At 41.1% G+C, this 6,178-nt stretch overlaps 1 pseudogene; it reads right to left on the bottom strand.

Moving 5' to 3' along the window:
- Nucleotides 1-430: 430 nt before the first annotated feature.
- On the bottom strand, nt 431-1,741 carry LOC114616530 (annotated as a pseudogene).
- Nucleotides 1,742-6,178: the final 4,437 nt, after the last annotated feature.

Here is a 6,178-nt window from a genome sequence, read left to right as displayed (position 1 = left end):
ATTCTTAGCAATAGTAAAGACAGATAGGATGGTGTGTGAAAGAGGTTGGCCCTCATAGTAGGAAATCTTCTAGATGAGCAAGCCAAGCAGGATCTTATTATACATTATTTAAAATGTCACTTTCCATATAGATGGGATGATTTTTAGAAATTTCTTATAATGTTCTCAAAAATAAATATTAAAAGAAATTTCAAAACCTTTTTATTCAAATGTATTTTGCATGTTAGGTAGCTCTTAAAAAAGGGAGGCCCCTTTCTCCACATTCAAGTGAACATTGAATTTTCTGTTGGTCTTAAGGGTGCTCACAAAATTTTTGTCATTGGAAGTTCTTAGGGTGTCATGAGCAAAAAGAAAAAAATTGTATATGGGAGCAGAACAAAAAAGCAGGAACTTGGCAAGTTCCCGGGTGGATTTTTTTTTTTTTGTGTGTTCAGACATCCGTTTTCTGCAGTAAAATTTTGTGCAGTTCATCAGCATCCTTACTTGTCTTTACCCGAATTAGCATGGGGACCTTGATGGTGGCATTCTTCTTATCAAGCGGTGGATTTGGTACGCAGGCGATAAGGACATTATTTTTACCCATTCGGGTACAAGGCATATCGGGTGAGATCAGAATGTTCAGGAGTATGTTGCCTAACTTAGTATCCTGCACTAAGAGCCTCGTCTTCTGATTGGCTGTGGATTTTAAATATAGCGTGCCAACACCTTTTTCTTTAAATTCGTTGTCTTTCTTGTAGAATAGTTTACACTTCTTGCAGTAGAACGCACTCTCCTCCTTCTCTTCAACAAAGAACGCTCTGGGTGCCTCATCCCTAGTACCTTTGCATTCATCACTGCTGCCTGGTGCTGGACTCTCCAGAGCTTTTGCAGACGCTGGCTTCTTCTGGGTGGTACCTTTCCCACTTAAGTTGGAGCTTCTGGTGAATGATGAAACTCCATGCGTGGGACCAGAGTTTAAGGAACCCCAAACTGGGGTTTCAATGTTTTTGCCAAAGTTACAGGAGGTTCTTGTTGCACCTTGTGCTGGATCAGCTTTCTTCTCACACATAAACTCCGTCTTTTCAGATGTGACCAACTCTGGCTGTAGTTCAGTGGTAATAACGAGGGAAGGAGGCTGTGTCCCAACCAAGCCCCTATTGGGCTCACTTTCAGAAAGACAGCCGCAGCTGCTATGGAGCTGCTTTTCAATGGCAGCCAAGTATCTCTCATACTGCTTAAACACAGGCGTCAGATCACAGAACGGATTTGCGTTCACGTGCTTCACTATCCAGTCCCGGACAGAGCAGTTCAGGCCAGTCAACTGCCTGTGGTAGACACTCCCAGTGCAGGCTTGACTGAAAGCAAGGCCCGGGGAGACAGGCTGCTGACTGTGGACATTAGTCTGGCGATCTGGGATCTGCTCATGCTCCAAAGAGGGGGGTTCATTTGCAGTAACAGAACCCAAGGCTGCCTTGGGCTCTGCTGCAGCCCTGGTTGTGTTCCCTCTGGTTGTCAATACTTCCAGAGGCTTCTCTCCAGGGCCACCGCTAGATTCTCCTCTTCCGGAAGGTACAGCCAAATTTTTAATCCCTTTGGAAGTTCCTTTACCATCGGGCTGGGGGCGGGAATGTCTCCGTTTGGCTCTCTTTATTGTTCTATTCCTTAGGACGTCCTCACTGGCCAGTGAGAATGTTCCCTCCTCTTCAGCATCTCTTTGCCAGTTCCTGCCTGTCGCATCCTTCTTGGCATTTTTTTTGGCCATGTATTTTGACTCTCTCTCAGGGTCCCACAGCTCTCCGTGGATCCTGGGAGCTGTCTCTATTGGGAGCCTGGAGTTATTTGGTGGTCAGCAAGTCTGGCGTCTCCAAAAAAATGTCCATGGTTCTCCTCTGTGACCCACACTGAGCGGAGGGACGTCTGGGCCTGATACCACTTGGCGAACAGCGACAGCACAGCTCGCTCCAGCTTGGAATCTCGGGGCTATTTAAATTTTAACGGATCTTATTCAAGACCTTGGTCTTCATGCCTGAGAAATGTGAATATTCAAGAGGAAATCAAGTAAAATCTACTATTTCCTTTTCTAGTAGGAATGAAAACAACATTACGTCTGTCTTTTAGACTGCCTCGCCTTCCTTAAACACTGTTGTCCACTTTTAAGGTATATATTTTGTGTGATCTTCCGCTTGATCAAGGGAATAGGTTCCAGGCCCTCACTGAGTGCCTGCAACTGTAGATATCATCGAATTAAGTTTGCAGACATATGTATGTATCTATGAATGCACGTGTACGTTAAATATAAGCTGTGGTTACTTCTGTGTATATATACCCTTTAAAAATAGTTTTTCAATCAGGTTTAAGATATCAATAACAGTAACAAAGCACTTTTAAAAAGTGATTTGAAACTCACCTGATATGTAGTTTTAGAATTTTTCATTGAGTATTTTCAGACCACAGTTAGCTGCTGATAACCGGAGCCATGGGAGGTGGAAGAGTGTTTTAGAGAGAGCTATGAATTTGCTCTCCTCTCAAGGTGGCTGTGGCATCTCTCTGCCTTTGGTGTTTATTGTATAACATTTTGTTTCTTCATAATTTGTGTGATGTAGAGTTACTCAAGTGACCAGTGAAGTTTTCAGCCAACAGGAACATGTCAAGTAGTGAAATCACTATAAAATGAGTGTGTTTTGAAATGTATCAAAATGGCCCTCAGAGACACTGAACTTTTCTGGATTCCCTCTAACTTGTTTGGCAGCGAAACCAACTTGATTATACCAGGGATTAGTAAACTATGTCTTGTGGCCTGGTATGTGCTTACAAATAAAGTTTTATTGAAACGCATCTATATTCATTACATATTGTCCACAGCTGCTTTTACATAACAACAGAGATAAATAGTTACAACAGACATTGAGTTCCCTGTGAAACCTCAACTATTTATCATTCATCATTTTCCAGGCAAAGTTTGCTACCCTGGTGAGTTGTAGAAGCTGTGGGCATTAATGCTATTTGCTTTTTATTCATTCATTCAGCAAATATTTAATGTAGCTACTAAAGTCCAAGACTCTGTCCTAAAATTTGCAGGTTGCCTCAAATATTAAAATCCTCAAATTCTTTGGTGTGTTCTTTTTCTCCTCTACCTTTGGCGATGAGAAAGGATGCTCTCAAGTCTTACTGTAGAGATTTTTATCTCTGTGTCTTAGTTAGGGCTCTCCTGTAAGCATGCCCTCAGGTAAAGATTTTCGTTCAAGAACTTACATTGTGTGGAAAACAAAACATCAAAGAAACACAATGATCTCAGGGCTAGGCAAGGGTGGGAGGGAAAGAGGCTGGATCACTGACATCCTTCATCTCCACCTGTCCTCCTTCGTGACAAGGTTCAGATCTCTGTGGACAAAGTGTGGGAAATAGGTAAAGCTCATCAGCAGAGATTGCCTACCTAGTAGGGAGAATGGAAATATTTATTTCCCAACTTTAAAATGTCAATTGAAAGCTACTCATGGGTTGAAGGGCTGAAGGCAGAAAAGTCCAATTTCTACTATTCTCTATGTAGTTAGAGCCGCCATAACTAACTTTCCCTCACCATGTTGCTCCCTTCCCCTTCCCAGAGGTACACGTCTGAAGACCCATTAGCAGGCATGTGTATTAGTTCAACGGGAATCTGATTTCATGGTTGTGAAATGCCATCATTGAATAATTTATACTATCTAGAGCAAAGTTGGTACTGTCCTCATCAAGTCATGGTAAAACTTGACCTTGGTTATCAGACCGTGGGTCAGACCTCCAGAACAGTAATAAGGTCATCTTTTAAGGCTGACTCTTGAGTCAACCCTTTTTCTCAGTTCTTAAGCAGAAAGAGCTAGCTATGAGTTTTTTCTTTCTTATCACATTAGATTTCCTCACCCTTCCATCCCACCAATCTGATCTCACTTTTCACTTGCAGACAACAGTCTCTTTTCATGTTGTCCTTCATACCTGATGGCTTTCTTCCTTGTTCTGAGCTAGTATTCATAGCATTTCATTCTATCATTTCCTTTTTTCTTCTCATGGAGATACTTGGCACCACTCTGGAATTCCATAATCATTCCAATCACCATTGACATGGTATTTCTCAGATGCCAGAGAGATTACACAAAACTTCGCCAGCTATGCACCGCCCATTAAAGGTTAACTCAGGTAAGAGTCTGGCAATTTTGAGCATAGTATATACATATGTCCAACAGGTAAGGACATGTTTGAATTGGTCAATTTCAAGTTTCTAAAGTTAACACTACCCCCCAGTCCCCTGCCATGTATGTATGATGTGTTTGCATGTATGTTTATACGTGTCTGGAGGTAAATCTACATGGGGGCTCAGAGTTGACATCCTTATGTCTACCTGGCTTATTTTCCACATTGACTTTGATTGAGACAGGGTCTCTCCCTTGACTTTATTGAGACAGGTTCTCTCCCTGAACTTCCTGGAGATGAATCATCTATTCTGGCTAGACTATCCAGCCAGCTTGTTCTGGGGTTCACTGTCTCTGCCTTCCAAGTGCTGATATAACATATAGCTACTATGCCTGACTCAATATTAAGTCACTTCTGGAGATCTGATCTTTAGTTCCCAGGCTTGCAAGGCAAGTAGCCCACACACTGAAGTCCCTTCAAGGGTCAATTCTAAAGACACCTTTACTAGGGCTAGTGAGATGGTTTACCAGGTAAAAGCATTTGCTGCCAAGCCCAATAAACCCAAGTTCAATATCATCAATCCCAGGGATATACATGGTGGAAAGAGAGACACTCTTAAAAGTTGTCTTTTGACCTCTACATGTGAATACGTACGTGTGCACACATGCGCACACACATACACACACACACACACACACATACACACACACATATATATATATATGCAAATTTAATTTTTTAAATAAATAATCTTTTCTAAGACTACTTTGGTTTTCAACTGAAGAGCCTAGTTCATTCTGATTTTCCCAGGATTTTGTCACACAGTAGCATGGAAAAGTTCTGTATTCCCAAACAAACAAAAACAAATCTAAAATCAAACCAAATGAAACAAACTTAGGTTGCTCTACTTTGTACGATCTTGATTTTGAATTTGATAGTTCACTTTTCTTGATCTCTCTGATTCCAAATGTCTTGATGCCATGTGTAATGGCAATTTTCCTAATGTAAAACTTACCTTGACTTCCTTAGGAAACACAGGAGGACATATTGGTTTGAGACAATGAAGGTAAAATAGCTGGCCAGGAAGACATTAAGATATCACCCCCAAGCAGCTCATGCTTAATCCTATGAGAATTTGAGAACTAGGACTGAATACAAACTTCTTTAAATCCCTAATAAAGAGTGAACGTGCTGGGCAATTGGCATAGCAATTCCCAGGGGTCATTGTCTAAGAGTGCTTCCTAGATAAGAATTAAATTCTAGGTATTAGCAGTCATCTGATCTTCAACATGGTGATTTGATTTGTGCTCCACTATAAACTGCAACATGTGGACCAGGAAGCCCCAGATGAAATTTTGCAACAATCATTGAAAATACTGGTATAAGAAGGCATTAAACAGCATTTATCATGGGTGTATGAGCCCTTGTTGCACTTTTCTGAAGACTTCAGTTCACAAAGTATTGTCACATACATAGTTAATGCCCTTTCTCTGTACTTTAGCTTTCTACTGCTGAGGCAGAAAGGACAAATATCGTCTTCAAAATCACAGATGTAGTAAGTGTCAGATGTGGGACTTGAACCCAGGCGGGCAGGCCTTAATCAAGAAAGTTAGAGAATACATCTCTAATAACATAGAATGAAGAACAGATGAGTTTTGAGAACAAGAAGAGAGATTACAGGAGTAGTGCCACTAAAGAACCCTGGCATCTGTGATAGCATAGGACACTCAATCTAGTGGCAGAACTTAGACAAGAATAACAGAATGATTAAGTTTTCAGCTAGTCAAGGACTGATCGAAAGTATTTGGCCTAGGCATTTATTCATATGTCAGAAGTCCCAGTATCATTATTCTGGGAGCTTGGGGTTGGAAAAAAAAACATGAGCATACAGAAAACACCTTAATACAGCCAATCTGCTGCTTACATCTGACTCATGAAACACAAATGACAATTGGCTCCTAATTTTTCCAGGAGCCAGCCAACTTAGGAAGGAAGAGATGTTTATTTGTCATGTCTTAATATTATCCTTAAACTC

This window comes from Grammomys surdaster, unplaced genomic scaffold, assembly GCF_004785775.1.
Source record: "Grammomys surdaster isolate TR1022 unplaced genomic scaffold, NIH_TR_1.0 332436, whole genome shotgun sequence".
In the NCBI taxonomy this organism is placed as follows: domain Eukaryota; kingdom Metazoa; phylum Chordata; class Mammalia; order Rodentia; family Muridae; genus Grammomys; species Grammomys surdaster.
Note: the sequence above shows the minus strand (reverse complement) of the source record. Positions and strands in the feature narration are given on the sequence as shown.